At 38.8% G+C, this 21,522-nt stretch overlaps 1 protein-coding gene across 1 annotated transcript in view; it reads left to right on the top strand.

The window, feature by feature from the left end:
* LOC129361440 (anosmin-1) overlaps positions 1 to 21,522 on the top strand; it is a 57,359-nt gene that overhangs the window by 10,048 nt on the left and 25,789 nt on the right. The window lies entirely within an intron of this gene.

Below are 21,522 nucleotides of genomic sequence, written 5' to 3'. Positions count from 1 at the left end.
TCAGGGAATAATATGCCTTAAAGCGTACGAGTTGCAACAGGACCAGTCTTTTCATGCCTCCGCGGCAAACATGAACTGTTGATATAGACTATGGTGAGAAAAGAAGAGAATTTAATGAAATTGCTTTGGATTTTGATGTTGCCTATTTGCTCCTAATTGGAATACAACGAAAAAGGATTCTGAGGAGAATGAAAAAGGACAAAAGCAAGGTGTGATCGCTTGTTGTTGTTATTTGGAGTTTTAGGCTGATAAATTGTTATGGCATGTGTCCCGTAGGGCTTGTTTGTGTTTTGTGCCCCGTTTGAAAGATGGTTGATACAAAGCTGGCGTTGACGGCTCTTCTGAATAGATGGTGCTGACATCCTCCATCAGACTCTCCCAGAGCTGATGACAAGGCCCTCGGAAATGCGCTGTGAAAACCGCAGGCTGGGAGCAAGGATGGATGCACCAGCAGAGTTGATCCATGTAGTCATCTCAGCAAGGTTCTCTATAGCTTTAAAGACGCCTTCATCTCCTCTATCTAGCTGGAAAATAAGAACTTGCTTCTGTAATATGGCATCTGGGCTGTTTAGGTGTCTATGCCCTGTAAATATTTAACATTTTGCCATCTTACAACTGAGTTTTATAAGGTTTTGTATGACAGACAAATGGATAGATAGTACTGAATAATTCTGACCTCAACAAAAAGCTATACATGGCCTACAATTTCTTTTTCATAAAGTGTGTGGCTTGCAGGTGTATCTGGCCCACTCATCCCAAGATGTTTATCCATTTATAGCTACAAATATTTTAGGGCACATTTCAATCAAATTTCTGCATCAAAGAACTGATTTTCTGACCTTTGCAAAACAGAACAATCTCAGTCAGATTGGATATTATCTATTGACGGCCAGGAAAGTATAAAAATTCTTTCTTTTGTGTTTTCTTGAGAGGACTTATGTAGTTCAATGTGACCTGAAATTGTTGTGGATTTTGAGCTACAAAGGATCAAATGTTATTATTTTCGAATGAAAAACCTGTGAAGTAGTCGTTTAATCTAATGCTGATACTCCCGACATCAGGTTTAGCGTCATTAGGAGCTCATGGTTGTCTAGCTGCAATAATGTGAGTAGTTTGGATTTTCTGTTACTTTATTACCATTTTTCTTTACACAGTAACCTTAAGCTCAACCAGACAAATTATCTAAAAGTGGTGGTGAAACCTGGCTAAGTGATGAAAGTTGTCCTCTACTCCAAAGACTTTGTCTATATTAGTCAAAAAAAAAAAAAGAAAATCTTCCTTCCTTACTTAACCTAAGAGTCTTGGACATACATAGGCCTACAACAAGATTTTAAACTGAAATGCCCCTTCTTCTTACAGTGAGATCTCATAACAACACTATTATCTCATGTGCTAATCTCGTGGTTTTTAAGGAATTTCAGAGTAATGAAGGGTGAATGCAAACTCTTGCCACACTTTTCAGTTGTTATTTGTATTAAAAAAAACAAAAACATTAATTTTCCTTCTACTTTATAGTTATGCACAACTTTGTGTTGGTCAGATTAAAAACCCGGTAAAATACAGTAATGCCTTCAATTGCAACAAGCCAAAAACGAGAGAAAGTTTCAAGGATATGAATTTGTTTGCAAGGCAATGTATCTGTTTCTGCACTCATCGCCTCTTAAATGTATCAAACTAACCTATAAGGACAAATGTTTTTGTAACGGTTGTGACAAATCGCATGTGGGCCCTTAGTGTGTCCATCAACTCCTCCGTCCGCAGACATAAGTTATTGAGGAATGCACACTGAGAATTAGTGCAAACTGATTGTTATTAATTGGATAGATGTTGAAAAATACAGAGTGGCTGCAGTTTTACATGGTTGCCTAACATTCCTTCATGTGTGCTGCTAATATTAATCACAATCAGTGTCCGATATCAACTGCCTTGCTAAATTCACCCTCTGTGCTCAATTTGTAGATTCCCTTTTTTGAATTTCAAATGGTTCCTACACGGTTTGAATCTGGCTCGGATACAGCAGAGCTATTGTGCATTACCACGTTTCTTCTTATACATTTCTTCTCGCATCCCCATAATGTTTAAAGTTGGGTTATAGTGCTTCGAGCCTGGAACTATTATAGTGTATTTGCTTTAACTTCTATGTGACTGACTAACACAGTTAGAAATGGTTTTCAAATGTCAAGCAAAAAAATACCTTGCAAATTCAGCCCTCTTTTATCCAGTAGCCTTAAATAAAAAACTGTGCAATCCATTGCCTTAAGAAGTCAACATATGAGCACATAATTGCTTGTGTGTAATTTGGTTTCTGTGTCATGACAGCTATTCTGCAAATGCCTAAGAGGTTTCTGAGTTAATATTACTGAACAAACAGCATCATCAAGATCAAGTGATGATAACACCAGAAACGTTCGGGCTAAAGTTGCGGAGGAGTTTGTAGCTGGGTTTGATCTGGTTTATGTTCTCCATCTCTGTTCTCACACATGACGCCTTGGGAAAGTTGTGCACTGTTTCTAGGGGCGTGTCCTTTAGTTTCGACCATTTCAGCACATCGCAATTTGCTACAATCTGCCTTCAGGACAAGTGGTGCCTGCTATACAGGAGGAGCAAAGAAAAATCTAAAACCATTCTTGTTTCAACAGTTATATGCACAATTGTATATAGGTAAAAGTGCAACCTCAGAGGTAAACCTCTGAGGTTGCAGAGGTTTGAAAAGGATCTAACCATACATTAAATTAAGAATTTGTGGCAAAACTTGAAAGCTGGTGTTCATAGGTGCTCTCCATCCAGTTTGAGTTTTTACTTATTATTCTTCTTCATAAAGAAGGATAAGCAAAGATTATGGTCTCTAGCTGTAAAAAGACACATTCTCTAGTTGACTAGAGGCTGTAAGTCCAGCAGAAGGTATTTTCACAAAGTACATGTAATACTTTGGAAGAGGTATATATCACTGAAATGCTGTACTGTAAGATTTTCAAGGGAAATGTGAAAGTAAAGATTTTCTGACTGTTGGCAATGCAAAAAAGGTCTAATTTATCATATTTTGAAACTTCTGTGACAGGCAGTCTCCCTCCTGTCCACTTTGATTGCCAACATCAGCTCCTAGTCATCCCTCAAGCCATTCCACAGTGTTATGTTTTAAGAAAGTCATTTCCTGGCTTCAAGTCTAAGAACAGCACACTGTTTTTATAATCAATCAGCTAATATTACCGAAACTCTGCAAATGTCTAAAATCCTCCCGGTTGTAACAAGAGTGCTAGTTAGCACTTCTTCATCCCACGTCTAAGCTCTAAATACATCAGGCTGGATTTTGATGTGAGCCCCTAAAATAATGACATGCCTGTGCTGCCGCTCTACAGCTGCGACACTCTGCTCCGCTGTGCTGCACTGCCAGTCCAGTTGGAGGGCTCTCCAGATTAAATTAGTTTAATCACATCCAACGTTTTGGTTCAGTTATTTGGGACATGGGCCAGGACACGGTGCTTAAGTTTAATTTGGAGAAAGAAGCCAATGTTTGGGAAGCAAACATCAACCACACTTCAGCTCCAAAGACTAGAGTGCACACTTGCAAGGCTTGTGTGTAGTATGTCAAAAACAAAGTCATTGTAACAGTTCTACCAAATGGACCCATGCTGTACTACAGTGGTACCCCCTGTGAATAGGTCTTGTGCTGTTGATTAGCCCCTTGACTTCATGAACAGCTCACAGTTAAACAGAGAAACATGTGAGGGCAGAAGTTTTGTCCACTCTGGGATTTAAAAAGCCCTGAGAGAAAACGCGACAGAGTGGCAAAACAAAGATGTTGTGACCCTCTACATCTTATCTGCATTTTAGAAAATCAAAACCTCCGTTTCCATTTGTGATGAGAGTCATTTTGGCCATCTCCTATGCAGCGTCTGGAGTTGGCTCTCGCTTTCAGGCTTCCCCATTGTCATTATAATTAACCTGCTTACCCTTCTCTCTGAAACAGAATGAGGTGGCATTTGAGGAGTCATTACCATGCCCTACCAGCGGACCTGCAGACAAGCTGCATTCAGCAGGAAGCGGGCAAAAAAGCACACAGCAGGCATTTTCATGAGCTATTATCATTAATTCGACCCACTGACTAAGCTCAAAACTTAAGAAGTTTGGATGAACTTCTTAAAAGTTCTAAAATTCCCCATGTTCTGTTTTCCTGCTGGGGCAAAGATTACATAAATTGATCTCCTGCACGCACCTACAACCAAGAAGCTTTCTACTTTCAGAGCATTTTGTTTCAGTGAGAGGTTTACAAACACTCACTGTGGTCACAGATATATTAATTCTGAGCTTTTGATTAAGCATAGTGTTTTGTGTTTCACAGGGGAAATATATTAGAGCACATGGTTTCAATTGTTTTTTAAACAGATGTTGGAAAAGTTGTAATTTATTGTGGTTTATCCATCATTCACACAGTCCCAGGATTATGCATTTATCTAAACATACATCCCTGCTAAAATTTATTTTAATATTCCCTCACCTTGTTGAAATTCCGACTGGATTTTTGAGCCCTTTTCTAGTTCATTTAAAGTAGACATTCTTTGAGAAGGACCTCAATTACAAGGTCAGTACGTAACGTTTTACAAACTTATTTATATATCTTTAACCTATTTGTTAAAACTGTCACTATGTCACTATGTCCTGAGATTATAAAACGAGACAGAAAATGTGTGAAAAAATGAAGCTCCTGTCCTTTCTCCCTGTGGTTCTATTGTCATCTGCAGAAAAGCACAGCTTGGTCAAAAAGAACTAATTAGAGCCAGGAGGAATGTTTTAGCACTGTCAATCAAGCTTGTGTATGTACTGCTCACACCTTCTTCCACACAGTTCAAGCTCAAGATTGCTGAATTGAGTCAGGACATAATGACAGTGTAAAAACAAATTTTTTTAAAAGTTACCTAGTAAAGCACTAAGCTGTAGGAAATACTGGCACTTACTTTGAGAGTGTATGATATTGGCTATTGGTTAGTATACATTTGAATTACATCTGCATCCATTGTAAAAGTTTTTGTATGTAGGTCATAGGCTTCCATGCAGACTCAAGTCCTCGCTTTCAAAAATATCAATGTTGGTTAGTTTTACACAATCCAGCTCAAATATTGATCTATGTTGGTCTTGTTGTCCTGTTTCATTCTAGGTTGAAAAATCAGACAGAAATTGACTGTCTCATATGAAAGAAAATTGGACAATAATCATTGAATTTGGAAAATGTGCAATCATTCCATCCAAATAAAAACTCTGAAATATGCTAAACTGCACCATTAAAACAAAGTGCAACTAATAATTTTAATGGTTTGCTTTGCACCAGGCTATAATCCAGTCTCCACATCAAATGCTACGACTTACTTAAGGCAGTAAAACGCTGGTGTGCAACAATGTGGTATGCTTCAGTTCTCAAATGCCTCTCAGAAAAGGATCTGTGGAAAAGACATTGTGTAGATGGAAGATGGCCAAGAGGGAAGTGCCCATCAGTGAGAGTGTCTAAGGGGGGAGTTGTACTTTACTTGCAGTGAATACCATGAAAATGTTATAAAATCTCAAATGAAATTAAATATTATAAAAAATACAAATAAAACTAGTTTTTAGTTTATGTTAATTTATATCTGCCCCATTTCCTGAATTTCTGTTGAAAGTATTTTCCAACTCATTGTCCGAATCCCAGTTTGATGGCAAATGAGACATTCTTTCTAGATGTCTCTTCTTTAAGCGTTTTTTCCAAACCGTTGAACCCTAAGCTGCAGATTCCATCACAAGAATAACAAGTGTTTACTCTTTTGATTACATGTGCCCTTCGTTTTCACATCTCGGAGGCTTTGGAGAGGTGTTTCTGAATAACAATAATTGGAATGCTACTATGTCACATTCAAAAGTGTCTTTCAAAGCCCACTGTCAAACTCCCCCCACCAAAACCCCTTCCTCTACCAGCCCCCCACATTTTCTCACGCCGAAATAAAATGATCAACTTTCTCCTCTTTTGTTTGGTTTTTCAGGGTCTTCTGAGGCTTATTTGTGAGTTTAGGAAAAGCAAACACTTTCCCTTGCAGGTTGTGCAGTGAGTCACTGAAACTCCTTTGTGTTCATTTCTGACCCTCAGGATTTGAAAGTTTATTTTGAGGTGTGCTGAAAAGATGTGATGAAGTGGGCGGCGGTTGGTAGTTTTACAGCAGGGGCATGACTAGGATTGTTAGGTGCTTGGATGGACTTCAAAGCAACCTTTTGGTCATGTTGAAGCCAGACATTCATAGCAACTCACTGTGTAAGTCACATTACTAGCACCAACGCCTCGGAGCAAGCTCGGCTTGAAAATCAATCTGTCATGTCGGCTGCGGCTGGATCGCCTTGCCCGCGTGTGCATGTATGTGTAAAAACGGTTCTAGCCATTTTTTTGTGTATTATTTGACTTTCAGTTGGTGATCGCACAAAGAGGCCACTCTGTAGTTTCTCTGAACCCACTCCACTTGTTTTTTTTCCCTCTATCTAGTCGGAGGCAGGGTGTCAGAGAGAGTGTGGTGTGTGTGTGTGGGTGGGTGGCAGAGGAGTGTGAAGCAAGGCTGGTCAGTCCCAGCAGGAAAGGCCTGATCTGGACATGGTTGTTAAGTTTCATTGGCTAACGGGGGGGTCGCTTCATTGGCTGCTATCTGCGCAGCTCATTATTCACATGGTGGGTGGCAGCAGGGAACGAAAACCCCCCTCAGCAGAAAAAAAATACCAAAGACGTGGCCACAGGAGAGGACTGAAGCAAAGTAGGCACTGGGCAGTATCCAGATTTTAAGACACGACAAAATAAGAAAAATTATAGAAAAAATACATCATTAAATGTTTCAAACTTTAATCAGAACAGAATTTTCCTCCACAATTAGTCTTGCCAAATATTTGCTTCTTATAATCAAGGAGAAAAGGTAAGGATTCCTTCAGTGTGCCACAACAAAAGAAAAAGACAACAACTTTAACATATCATCGCACTTGTGACTCTCCACATTTAAAGCAAATAGGCTTGTAGAACTGCAGCTGAAACTCCTTCTTTGGTGAAATCTCAAATGAAACATAACATACACAGACATAAATCCGCTCTCCACTTCTGTGCCTTTTTCTTATCTGGAGGAGCATGTATGGTTTTGAAATAACGGTCATTTATTTTTTCGAGTTAATCCAACTTTCACAGATAGCCTGATTTTCCATGTTCTCCCTGTCAGACGGGATTTCATTTTCTTGAAGGATTAATGCAATCAAAGCTGCTGCAAAATCCTCTTTTGGGAATAATGACCAGTCATACCGACACAATCTGCTGTCGTCCAAGTGTTTACTCTCAATCTGTCGACGTATTGGCTGAAATGCATGTCACATTGAGTTTGGTTCCTTGTTTTTCATGACCTCACGTACTTGAGAGGTGATAAAGCAAATAAAAACAAACAACGTGGCAACTTTGTTTGTAGCCATTAATATTTGCTGCCAAGAGTCACATTGGCGAAAGGAAGATTAGGATGTAAGAATCTTATAGCTGATGTACTTGGAAAATTGGGGTGGGGGCTTATCACCGTTCCAGCTCCGCTCAAAGCCGCTGCATCCCACTGATAAATCACAGCGATTGTGCGTGACAGTTTCAGGACGATGGGAAGCAAGAATTTATGCCAAAGACTGACTGATCAACAACTTCCTTAACCTTCACCTTGGGGATGATTGCTTGAGCAGACTGATTTTCGACTTTCTTGACTGAACACGTATGAGGAATAAAGAAATCTGCATTTTTTGTGTCAGAGCTTCTGTTTGCTTCTTCCAGCTAAGCAAACGGAAAAGTTTCCCTGCTCAACATGCTCAGGTTTGCCCTTTTTGTTCTGCACTTAGAAACACAAATAAAAAAAAAGAATCTATTCACTTCTTAAGGAGTACAGACTGTATTATGTTCCTGTTTTGAAGCTTGCACAACATTCCTCAATCTCGAAGTAACACGGCTCACAGTCAGAAACCAAATTTGAAGCTGGAGAGTGGCAAGCAGGATTAGTGTTTTTGAAACTTTGGAAAAAAGCAAATTAGAGGAAATTGTGTTGGAGTTTTACGGAGCATGGGATTAGGGCGGCTTTCTTCGTGTTGTTGGCCTACTTTGGGACAGAATCTCAAAGTCTGGTCTCGTTTGATTTGAGTTAAGAGGGAGGCGGATTTAGACAGCTTGAATGGTCACCGCAAGGACAAACATTTATCTTGTTTATCGTCTTTGTGATGACCAGAGACTTACGCCAGCTTGACAGACTGTGTTTTCCACTCCTTTGTGTGGAAATTATTAAATTGTTGTTGTTGATGTAAATAACCTTATCAGCAGTTTTGAATTCAAAACACAGTGTCAAGGATGTAATTTCTTCAGCTGTGGTGTCATAGCATTAATCTGTATTAAGCACATGGAATAGGACCATATAACTGTGATGTTGAAAACAAGAATACTTTACAAAATTACTCAATTTGAATTCTACTTGTAAAACTTTGCTAGTTGTAGCTACAGAGACCCTAAATGCCTGGACATACCTGAAATTCATAAATGTATAACTACTTATTTTAATAGTTCAAACACCAGATATACCTTTATATACATGACTATACAAAACTTTCTTGCAATTTGTAGAACATCAATACACTAAAGTTAACATGTAATTTTAATAAAACATGTTAAGTTTATCTTCATATCCATGTACTGGACTGCATTCAATAGTCATAATAAACAAGTGAGCTACTTTTTATAATAAGAATACTTTTAGATGTGCCTGAGAACTTACTATTGAATAGTTTTTCTTCACAACAAAAACAACAATGCTATTGCTTTTCAATTTAATTTTAAAACAGAGATGTGCGTTTTTTATGGTGCTTTCTCACGAAGACATCCTGGAGTTTTACTTTGCTTGAACAAGGTAAATTTTACACCTTCATTTGGTTTGTTTCATTTTCATCACCGAGTTATCTGACTTATTGCTGCTTATACGACTTATATGAGTTGAATGCAGCGGGAACAAAAAAACTGTGGAGACTGAGACAAATATAATGTGTTGCTCAGGTTGAACAGTCAGTGAGGATTTACAATTTTTCATAAACAAATATATCCTGAAATTATAAATATATAAGAAATGATCCTCTTTTTTTGTTGTTTAATGGTCTTTCATTAAAAGTGATTGAAAGTTTTGATGGGTTTTTGTAATGCCAAAACAACTATCCAAGGAAACAAACTGATCTATTTAAGCAAACAGTTAAATGTGTCCTTACTGTACACATTTACATTTCCTGTAAATGTACAGGAAATGTACATTCACATTTTCTGTACAACTTAATGGTGTGTGGTACACCCACTACTAAGAGACACACACTCTTATCGGTGTGTGTCCAATAAGAGACACACACCAAGAGTAAGAGGTTCTTATTGCCTCTTACTGTGTCAGAGGCAATAGCAACAAATACGTGGGTGAATGAGTGTGATATCGTGTGTTTCAGGACGCAGTAAAAGGCTCTTTTTCTGTATATGTACACCACACTATGTACCACCACACTCTGAGTGGTGGTACTAAACCAAACTTGAAAGCGGTTTAATACCACCTTTGTGCTGTTTGACTGGCATTGCCCAATAGCAGGAGGGGTAGAGCCAGTACCGCCTTTCTCAGTCAAACTTCAATCGATCCCCAGTCTCTCATTAAAAAGATTTAAGGGGTCACCAGTGTTGTAGTGAAAGAGTGAGCTCCTCAATGCTGTTGTCAGAGGTTCCACTTCTGACCTCGGGATTTTGGCAACATACCATCAACGAGCACATGCCTGGTCGGTACTGTATGATAGTTGGGGAACAAGTACGGCTAGTCTTGTTGCCGTTTTTCACAGCTGTAGAGAGGGTTTGGTTTTCCCATGCCACGTCACAGCAAAGGTCTGCTGGCCTCCTTATCACCGATCTGACCCCATGTGATGGATACGTCCTGTTGAGTCTAATTGTGATGAAATGTAAACTGAGCTGAGAAGTAGGTGATAACTGAGGTTCTAGTTACAGCCACTGTAATTTTGACTCCTTGTCACCGCAGAACGTAAGACGAGATACCAGAGGACCTGTAAGTAAAGTGAGCCGCTTTGCTGTGTGTTTGGGAAGCTTTAGTCATTAAGAATTAAATGAATCGCTATTGCGTTTTGTAGAAGACTAAGCACAATTCTGGCTAAGCTGTGTGGGCCTTTTTTTACTCATAAATAAGGCAAGCACCTCTGATTGTGGGGTGAATGTATAATTCATGCACTGCCCCTCCTGCTCCTCCTCTCTGTCTTCTCACTTTCTGCCAAGCGATTCCTTTTCAGCTCTTTGTTGTCTGTACCCTCAACTGCATTTAAATTAATAATTAAATTGATGCTCAAAGAATGTCAGCGATACCACCTGCTGGTTTTCTTTCGGCCTCTTCGGCTGATTCTGCAAAGAGGGAAAAAAAATAGGGCTGAATCTTTAAATTCAGTATCATTATAAAAGGAGAAATTAGTGTATTTAGCTGTTTTTTTTAAATAACAGGCATGTGAAACTGAAAACAATGAAAGTAAATCCACATACAGTCATAATAAAAATGAGACGCACTCCCTTTTAATTGTAGGATTTTACATATCTGGACATAAACAAAATCTTTATTGGGTTTTACTTCATTCAGTGTTCAAAAATACACAAGCAGTTTCACGCTTGCTGCTACGACTCAATATAAGAAGGATAGTTTCAGTAAGGTGCGATTCAATAAAGAACTTCATTAACGGATCATCTGGAAATGTGACCTCATCTAGTAAAGCAGGGACATTTGCTATTGCTAAGGAGAAAAGGCGTCTATAATGACTTTTGGGGATGAAATTGTTCTAGTTAATCAATCTTAAAAGAGCTTTAATATTATGTCCAAACAGCTTCGTGTCAGTCATTTAACAGTAACAAAGATTATTAACTAGAAGAAAAACGCTTACATATTTCCGCAAGGGGATGTCCATAAAATACGTGCCAAAATCAGAATGTGCCTTATCCAGAGAAATTGCAAAAAACAAGTAGGCTCAACTCAAACTGACCATCCAGTAACATTAATGTTCATGACTGTAGTGTTAGAAATGCGTTGAGCACATAGGCTTGTTTGGAAGTGTTGCCTATCTCATCCTAAAAGAAGATGGCAGAACAACTCAAGTTTGCAAAGATGCATTTGAAAGAACCACAAGATATGAAGGAACATGCTTTGAATGGACACAAGCAAAGTACAGATTTGTTACTAGGACACAATTTGAAGAAAACAAAATGCAGCTCATCAACTCAAACAGCTTCTTCCAAACGTGGTGGTGGATGGTTGATGACATTGGTTTGTTTTGCAGCAACTGGACCTTGCAGTTATTAAATCAACCATGATTATGAACTCCTCTGTGAAATATTCACGAGTTTGCCTGATAAGTATAGCATTCCTGAATTTGATCCAATCACTCCACTTAAGCTTTAAAGCTATGTAGCTGCTACTGGGTACCTTTAAGTTGCCATGACTGTGTAGAGATGGGGAGGTTTTGTGTGTTTTGTGTGCAGCTTTGGATCAACTGAGCCCACCAGAAAGCTAACGTTCACTACATGCTTTTGTTGTTGACTTTTCAGTATTGTCTCACGACATCCTTCCCTGCCCCTGTTGGTTTCCTGTTAATTTGTTTGTCCGCCTTATTCCTTGTACCCATGTCGACTTGCATGAATTATGGGTGTAGTTTCCGCCCAGCTAAATAAGAAAGTCATTTCTCCATGGTAAGTGTAAACAGTGAGCCTTTCTCAAAATGATTACAAAACAAAAGGGTTTAGAGCAAAACGATCTGCACCTTCTAATCGCAGAATGACAGTGAACCAATTTTATGTTTTCCCTTGAAATAACAGAACAGAAACCTTTTATGAATATTAAGGATTGGCAGAGTATTTAATATTCAATTGGCTTCTTTATTTTTGGATGAGATCCAGCTTCGAAACGCATATTAAATCACATTTCCATTCATGTCTTCCCCCACTCCCAAATAAAATCTTGAATTTAGACAAGCACATTCCTGCTGATGGAAAAAATTCATTTTGAACTCGTCGAGTGTGGAATTACAAACTCACATCTGAAGAGTGCATGCTGTTAATATTTTTGATCAAGCTGATCCAACCCACTGTCTGCCCAGCATATTCCTTTACTGATTTACCATCGGGCAGTAATTAAACACAGAATATCTCAGGCTTGACATGCCCTCAGGTCACTTTAGGTTAAAGAAACAGTGTCTAGACTCTAGAAAATATCTTCTTACTATTTAGCAATTCCTTGGAATTTAACTGCACATCAGAGACATATCAAAGTATTCACAAACATATGATTTTGTACTCAATCTGCTCATGGCTCAAGAATTTGATAAAATATGCTTCACACTCATATTCAATGAGAACTCGGGAGCAGAAAACATTGGACAGATGCACCAGAGAAACTTGGAAGTTGTGAGAGTGACGTTCCTTATTTGGCCTTTGTTGACTTATTTCATTTTTTGGCATATATTGGGAGGCTGATGCACTGAAATTAGATCTTCCTTGCAAACATGATGAGGTCTGAAAAATTTACTAGATTGGACCAATCACTGGATCGACAAGCGTATCCTTGACAAAGTATAAACAGGGTGGATGCATGTCCAAATATCTGTGTATGTTCACAGATATTTGGAGAAAAAAAGATGGGACTGTAGCATCAGCGCCAAGAAGAAAGTAGGGCTTCACAACATCAGTAAAATATTAGAGCGCTTGTCCCTGGAAATTGCAGTGATGATATCTGTGATGATTAACCCACATTTTCTTGACACTTTGTTTTTTACAACAACAGAATCTAACCATTGCTGTGTATGAGAGTTGGCATCTCATCTATGAAAGACTTGCATCATCTGTGGGATATTAAGGGCAGTTAGAGTCCAAGCAGCTGGGTGAGTTTATTACTAATAAATATTCTGAGCCTGAATACCTGACACTTAAGTATAGTTTCCTACCAAGTATTCCATCCAAGCAGTCTTTAGCAATTGCCATTATACAGCCATGCTGTGCTGGGGCTGTTGTCTTTTTATAGCAGTCATTGGGCAAAACGTGAGGTACACCCTGGAAAGATCCCCTGTCTATCAACACAGAGAAACACAGGGCAGCAACTACTCACACAAACAAATATTGAAATATCTTTCAACTATGCAGCCAATAAATTTAGTATTAGTATTCAAGTAATATACGTTCTGCAGAATATCAAATCTCATTTCCCTTCTTTCAAGTGAAACAAATTTAAGAGTCTGATATGAGCTGTTTAATTAGTCAGGCTATACGAGATATTAATGAGGTTGCACACCATGACATAAGTATATAGTTTTTGTGACTAGAAATATCTGTATTGCCTTACTGGACTCAGTTGATTTGCAGTGTGCATGGATCAGGTAAAAGAGGGCCATGCTCTGGGCTCTCTAAACAGACTTTGAACCCTTGCAAAGGTGTAATAATACATATATATATATATATATATATATATATATATATATATATATATATATATATATATATATATATATATATATATATATATATATATATATATATTCCCCTACCTTTATATCCCTTGGCACTCTGTCTATGCTGAGACGCAAAGGTGTAGTTAACAAGTGGGCTAAAGTTTCTCATATTTATTTACTTTCAGTAACTACTGGGAACTTTTTACATAATCACTCCTGAGATGGCTATAACTGGATGTACAGGGGTTGCTATATTTTATGCTCAGAGGGCTCACTTATTTGTGAAAGTGATAGTAAGACCTCAGATAGTAAGATTTTCTCTCTACTTGATTAACAATAAGCTTCTTTTGGCTACCAGAGGTAAACAGAGACTATAGAAACTGCTTAGATCACAATCTAATGGATCCATAAGATGATTGTATAACATATTGAGTTTTAGTCATCATTGCAGTATCTGTATGTGTGATATTGCAATTGTGAAAGACTGTTTAGATAAAATTTGAGGTGCCATGCATTCAAAGTCTTCATCAGATGGATACACTTTTCCTCCCCCTTATCCACACAAATGCTAGAGATCATAGTAAAACAAATTCTGAAAATCATAAAGAGCTGAGACATTGACATGATTAAAAAGAAAGACATAGAGTAAGTATAATGAGGGTAACTTGCAATAGACATCTTAACTATTTTCAAGAGTGCCACAATTTATAATTTTCCTAACAGAGTGCAGCCCTACAATGGTATTAAAGACTGGAAGCATTGAGAAATTTCCAAATAATGCAAAGACAGAATATCTGGAGTTATATTTGTATATTTAAATAGTTGGATCCATGCAAGCATTTCTTGTTTTGCTGGTTTGGACTATTTAGAGATGCAACAATTTGTCAATTAAAGGTCAACATCTGTCACCTTAATTTAATGTCGAATTCAAAATCTGTACTTCTATTAAAGTCATTTTTCCTATCTTAGATGTCATTGTTCCTAAAAAAAAAACATTGACATACGTTGCCGAGACAGTGTGTTTAAGTTCCCATACAAATTGACTGATTAAACCAGGAAAAGGTTTCCTAATTTTTAAATATGATAAAGCCTGTTAGCTGGGTAGCAGCAGGCCAGTTGGTAAACGTTATTCACCCTGAGAGCCTCCTTGATTCTGTGCAAATGAAGTCTGTGCTGCTGTGCTCCCTCATTCTAAATAAAAATCAGTCTTCATGCTCGCAAGGGGATTCCAGTATGAGGCTATATATAGGGACTGCTTCTCTCTCCCTATATATAGGGAGAGAGAAGCAGTCAAATCTTACAGATGTGCTTCAAAATGTTATCCAGGAAAATACACTTATTTTTATTTGGTTAAGTTTGTTATTACAGGATGTAAGAATAAGGGAACATGCTGGAATATCAACAAACTTAATGCAAATAGCATTATTTTTTTTTCCCCAAAAGAAGTTAAATTTATTGTCTATTTACATGTCAATCCAATTTAGATACTATGTTAGTATTTAAAGCAAAAACTTAATCTTCCTGAAAGATCATATGGATAATATTGATTCTTTTTTGATGCAATACTTTGTCCTAATGGTGCCCTTGGGCGATGGGTGACATTGTAGATGAGAAGTCGCTTTTAACAGGAAGAGACACTGAGCAGGACCAGCCTCAGGAAGAGGCGGCCATCTGCCTCGACCGGCTGGGGGATGAGAGGACAGGAAAGGGACACAAACACAGAAAGATAGGACATTGAATGACTGCAAAGGAAGGCAGTTAATTGTTGCAATAATATAAACATGTATGAAGAGAAATAAAATTAGATTGCACAGTTAGGAAACATAATCAACAGTTCACAGGATGTTGTGACAACAGATTGTTCTGTATCCGGCTCCACTTCAAACTTCAGGAGCCACAACAGGAGCATGTTGCTCTCAACATGCTCTTTTAGAATAATATGTATTATGCTGTATTCTCACCTCTGCTGTATTGCAGCAGAGGTGAGACAAAGTAATTTTAAACTTTCTTTCTGGGCCGTAGACAAAAAAAATTGTCTAGAGACATTTCAGTAGATGTCTAAATGTGGATCTGCAAGTTTCTTCAGGAAAAAAAAAAGTTTGAAATCTTTGAATGCACAAACCCAGCACACACTAATACTCATATTATTTGTTGCTGTAATGATATTACCAAATGGAAGCATGTATAAAATTAAAAGTATGAGACAGAGCATAGAACCCTATGAGATCCATGACAAACTCTTGTCAGAAAATCTCACAATCTCACAACACAACAATTGTAAGAAGAATCAAACTGTTTAACTTTTTATTTGCTTGCTGGTCTCCAACCAGTTATTTGAAGAGTGATTTTGATAAAAAAAAAAAAAAAATAATACAATATACTTTTGTCCAGATTTAGTTGTGGACATGCATTTTATGGCATGATTGAGCATAATTTTAAATCAGGCAATGTTGCCTCCTCTGTGATGGAATTAGGAGGTATAACAAAGCACTTAATAAATATTTTCTGCAGCTGTGTAAATCACTAGAATTGCCTGGAATAATTGTTAACAGCAAAATGAACAAACAAATGTATGCTATGTTCCAAGTGAAAGGAAAGTATTGATTAAGGTTTCATTTCTCAGATTCTCTTGTGAAGTAATGTCACCAACTCTTCTAACGTGTCTTGAATAGGTGCATAAAATAACAACATTATTGTAAGAGACTGGGTACAGCGTGGAGACATTTGTCATCTCAAATCCCTGATGTAAAAGGGAAATTGGGTGAGAAGTGAAGATGTTGCGATGGTGTCTGTTCAACAGAGGAGAGCGAGAGTGCAGGAATCTACTCATCATTGGGTCGATGGATATGAGCAGAGAGCTGCAGCAATAATTGAGTCTGGCGGCTGAGAAGTGTGAAAAGCACCAGGGTAGCAAAATAAGAGCCATAACTTTATTTGACTGGAGGTGAGATTTACAGCATGTGTGATAAACAACGGCGATTCCCCCGTATCTGAGGCTCTCGGAGGATGCAGGAAGCTACAGGGGACCGCAAAGACACCTTGTAAATAATCTTTGGTACTAGTGTACCCTGACGCTGACCATCAGTGCTGGGATCAATATTTTCAAGTCTAAGCTTTGAGGAAGCTGAATCTATGATTTAGCAGGTTTTGTTTGCTGAATTTAACCTAAAATATTAGAGAACAACTTTACCATGCACAGATGTGTATGTAAACATTCTCATGAAAAAAATGGAAAAGAATCGTTCGTATTGGCATGAATTATAGTCTGTATATTGTTATGCAAACATTGTGTATTGTTGCACCTCGGGGTAACCTTAGCTGGTAGCTGTTCATGGTTCATATACTAAACCAAAGCTCTTGCATGACATTTTATATGTGGACTCTTTCCATGCTTTCTGTTATTTCAGTCACTCACTGGGGGCGCACAGTGTTTTTATGATGGGTGGAGATGCTGTGATGGAGAAAGGCAGGCACCGCAACCAGAAGCCCCCCTGCCTCAGTGCTACACACCACCCGCCATCGCACTCCCACTACCTCGCCTCCCCACCTCGTCTCCAGCATGAAAAAAAAGTGAAGATGTGCTGTGGCGTTGGCTGCCATTCAGCCTCACTCTCCCAGCGACCCCACAGAATGCCTTTCAGGTTTCCCCCCTAGAGTAACAACTGCTGCATTTTATTACAGCGTGAAATGGGGAGTGAAAGACTGCTATGGATGCTTCTACTTAACCATGCAGAATGTGTCACTGTCAAGACGATAAGAGGACAAAGAGGAAATCAGAAGCCCAAGCAAATGCTTTTGCCGAGGCTCAAAGCTCCTATAAGGGGAAGCAACATGCTGGCCTCATATTTGTTTTAGAGAAGGGCATTTATGCTGCTGTGGGTGAAATTAGTCCAGAAATATGTTAACATCACGTAGCATAATTACATGGGCTCCTCGTGTGACTCAAACAGATGGTAGCTGTATTGGCAGTTGGAGAAATGTGCTTGAGGGAAACCCAAAGTCGGCTCCCCTACCGAGCCGACATAACTGCGTCCAGATCAGTTATGTCCTCTGCTTGAGTTACTTTGTATATTTTCCCAATTTAATTACCAAAAGTCAATTACTAAGCTATTGGCATAACAATATGTTACAAAATGTTAGTTGGGTTCCTTGAAGGAAAGAAACCATTTTTTTTTTTTTTTTTTTTTGGTATGTTTTATCTTGCAGATATTAGCAGTAGAATCAATGTTGCACATATTAAACCCCAAACATAAGCACTTTTCAAAAGTAATTATTCTCTGTAAACTAACAACTATTTTATGCCAGATGTGCAACATTTTGAAGTGGGAAAAAAATATGTGATTTTTATTTTTTTCTTTTTCTCTGAAAGTGAAATTTAGATGTGTTTACAGCATGCTTTAGTTTGACAACCCTAAATAAAATCCACAGAATGATACATGCTGCAAAAATGATATTGAAATATTGAAACATGAAGATGGTAGCATCATGTAAGGCTTACAGGGACAAGAGAACTTGTAGTGTTGTTCCACACTTTGCTTCATATGAGAGCACAGCATAGAAGTTCCAGACCCTCAGCTATTGAGAAATGATTGCAACTTGGAGGTGTGGACTCGGTTGAAGTTTAATAATTCACCCAATTGTTAAAACAAGCAGGACACCAGCTCTTGAGGACTCAAGTGGGCCATCTCTAGTGTAAATAAAGAGAAGGGCTCAGTCAAAGCCTGGCCCTTAATCCGATAGAGCATCTCTGGTGAGGCTTAAAAATTTCTGTCCAGACACTTTCCATCTAACCTGACTCCCCCTGAGTGAAAAGGGTTGAGCTGAATTTAAATTTCTTAGATGTGTAAGCCGGGTGCAGACATACCCCAGAAGACTTCGGACTTGTAATGTTTCGCCTCAGGGGGCTAAATACAAATGCACTTCTCAGTTCTGAGATTTGTACTTGTAATGTGTGGTATAAACAGTGCACCACTGGCAACATTTTTTAAAAAGGGTGTAACTACTTTACCAAAACACTGAAAGTCAAAAGCTTTTTCTTCTTTTGAAGACTAGATATTCCTGGCAGAAAAAAAACTGGCTAGGAAGAAGTAAAGTTTCTGGCTGTGTTTCAAGCTGTTTTACCTCCCGTGGCAGCATCAGTAACATGGTTTAGATTGAGAACCAAACTGTGTAAATAAGAATCAGGAACTTGATTGATGATAGCACCTTTGTAATTATATCTAGCTGTCCTATTTGCTTTGGCAAAACATCTGTCATCGGTTTTCCTCTTCCCTCCTGAAATGTCAGGTTAGTGGGTGTGGCTGGCGAGGAACGCTGACAGATTGGCAGTTTCCATCACACCTGCAGGGAGCGATCTGCCTCAACAAAGACACTTATTTTTTATTAAGAGTGTCATTTATGATAAAAGCCACTAGCTGCAAAAGTTCCTGGTAGGAATCAGTTCATTTATTTTTTTTTTAGAGGGGAACTTCTAAAACAAAAAAAAAAAAAAAAAAAAAAACAAGAGTTGTTATACGTGGGTGAGAAAACACTAAACTCACTGCCAGCATTCGGATCTGTGTTGCAATATCTCTGGTACGCAATGTGCCGTGCTAATTCATGCAGCTTGGCACAGAAGCTTAGACCATCTCGAGGTGACACTGACTGTAATGTCCCATGAGTAGCTGGGAGAGGAGGGTTGCACCTTAAGAAAAGCCAGAGGAATACGTTCAGTCTGTGATTGAAGATTGCTCGGTGAGCAGAACGTGCTTGATCCCTGAGCTTATGTGTGTATGTTTAGTGATTTGTAGAGGGGATTTGGAGGCTTTACATGTGCGTCTATCGGTGGAATGTCCTTTAGGCTGTGGTACAGCTCCTTGTCACCAGTCCAACTGCTTGTTGTTTAGGCTTGGGATGCCTTTCTCGCTCCTCGTCGAGATCAGAATAATGATATAAAGTTAACATATTATTAATAGCAGATGATTTTTATCTTTATAGATTGAAGCCTACATTGGAGAGCTCAGTAGAGCTCAGATGTCATCTCAAATCCCTGAGCTGCTGCAGAGTTTTCACCTGCCTGGCGCCGTCTCAAACCACATTAGCTCCTTTTCAAGCTCTCATCTTCCACCAATTATCTCTTCACTTGACACTCGTACGCCTGAAATTACAGGAGTGATATCTGCATTGCTATGAAGTCATTAGGAAAATACCTTCCCTCCCCACAGTCTCGAGCCAGCAGTAAGAAACTCGTCACCTCGTCCGCGCCCGAGCTTATTCCTGCCGGAAACGATGCCGGCGAAGCAACGAGAAATTGAGTGTAATGGAGTGCTGGCAGGCTCTTGGGCGTCTTCCCTTGATTGCAGCGTGTCCTTCAGAAGCAAGGTTTATGTTTCATAATGCACCCGTCCACCACACTCCATAAAAATCAAATAAACTTTACACCAGGGATGGTAAAATAATGACAGAGCTGCCTAATGAGCGAATTAAATAGCAATATATACAAATCTGGCCTTCTGACTGAGATGTGAGATTTCTTACATCAACCACAGTGTTTAATGCTGTCCCCACTGTACGATAAATGCCCTCATTGAGCCACTCTGCTGCTGTACTGTACCTTACATAACTCTGCAAGTCCTTTTCACATGTTGAACTAGATGAGAAATAAAGGAGAATGTCTTGAAAGTCCATTATTCAATCTACCTTTAGCGCTGTAGCCGATGAAAGAGGCTAAATTAAGTAGGGTTGAATGAGGGACTTTGGCAGGTTGTCGGGTGGTGCGGTTTGGGCTGCTCCCAGTGCTGTGCAGATGCTGCCTGGCAGTGGTTTCCCTGAGCTTGCTCTTCTCTTTCACACCAGCTGCAGGAGAACATAAAAAGCCTTGCTCCTCTGCATCTGAACTCCGTCTGTAGAATAATCTGGAGATACCGCGGCTGTATATTGAATCCGATTTGCTGTCTGTTGTCGTTTCTAAAGCATAAATGGTTGACTGGTTTTGCAGCAGAGCTTCTTTAAAAAAAAAAGAAAAAAAATTGTGTCATCTCATTATGCTTGGTAAATCGAGTTTGAGCTTCGTTCATCATGAGGTTTTTCTGTAATCCCGTGCCTGTTGAATGCGTGGTAAATGTGTTCCTTGTGTTAAAAGAAGAAGAAAAAAAAAATCTGAATCCCATGAACTCTAAACGAAGTGCAACTTGAAGAGGAGTTCATTCCTGGTGCCAGAGTGCATCATACACCACAAAGCCTTCCCTTGTAAATGCTTCACACTTTTTCACATTACAATCACTAACATCAATTAACGTTTTTTTTTAAGATTTTACGTGATAGGCACTGGGTGTCCGGGTTCAGTTCTCCAGAGCTACAGGCACCTTTTGGATGCATGCTTTGCCCTGCACACCTGAATTAAAATGGTGAAATCGCTCATAAAATGCTCATCGGAATGTCATTCAGCTCTGCAGGAGTCTGGTAGCGAGACATTAATTTGATTCGGGTGTGTTGGAGAATGGGTGCATCTAACTGTTTGTTTTTTGTTACTGATTTTGGGAACCCTGATGGTAGACAAATACAAAGTTGGGGAAATAAAAGCTTGAAATGTGTTGTGTGCAAGTAAATTCAGGCTCAGTGGGTTAGTAAGTGTTATAATAGCCTACATACCGGATGTTCTACCTAGTTGTGGGTAATTTCTCATGTTATAACCATTAATCTCATTTGCCGTTTTTTTATTTTTTATTTTTTTATCTTGACACCTCTTGATAAACACTGAAAAAAACGTGATATCTGAGATGATACCTCCCATGTCAGCTGTGCACTATGAACCTATCTTTTTTGTAATATTTAGTTTATTATATATTTAGATTCTTACAAGGTCTTAAAAGTATTTTTGCTACTACTGTAAGGTGAACTTTCTCCCCAACTCAAGTCTGCAGCCATTTGTTTGCAGGATTGCCCTGTATTTTTCTTCATTCTCACCTCACAGTATGATGCCCCCACTACCATGTTCCATGTTTAGTGTGACGTGCAGGCTACTTTTTTTGCTTT

The sequence above is a fragment of the Poeciliopsis prolifica genome, unplaced genomic scaffold (genome assembly GCF_027474105.1).
Source record: "Poeciliopsis prolifica strain line A6 unplaced genomic scaffold, Auburn_PproV2 SCAFFOLD007, whole genome shotgun sequence".
NCBI lineage: Eukaryota > Metazoa > Chordata > Actinopteri > Cyprinodontiformes > Poeciliidae > Poeciliopsis > Poeciliopsis prolifica.
The sequence above is the reverse complement of the archived record's forward strand: the minus strand, read 5'-3'. Positions and strand labels throughout refer to the sequence as shown.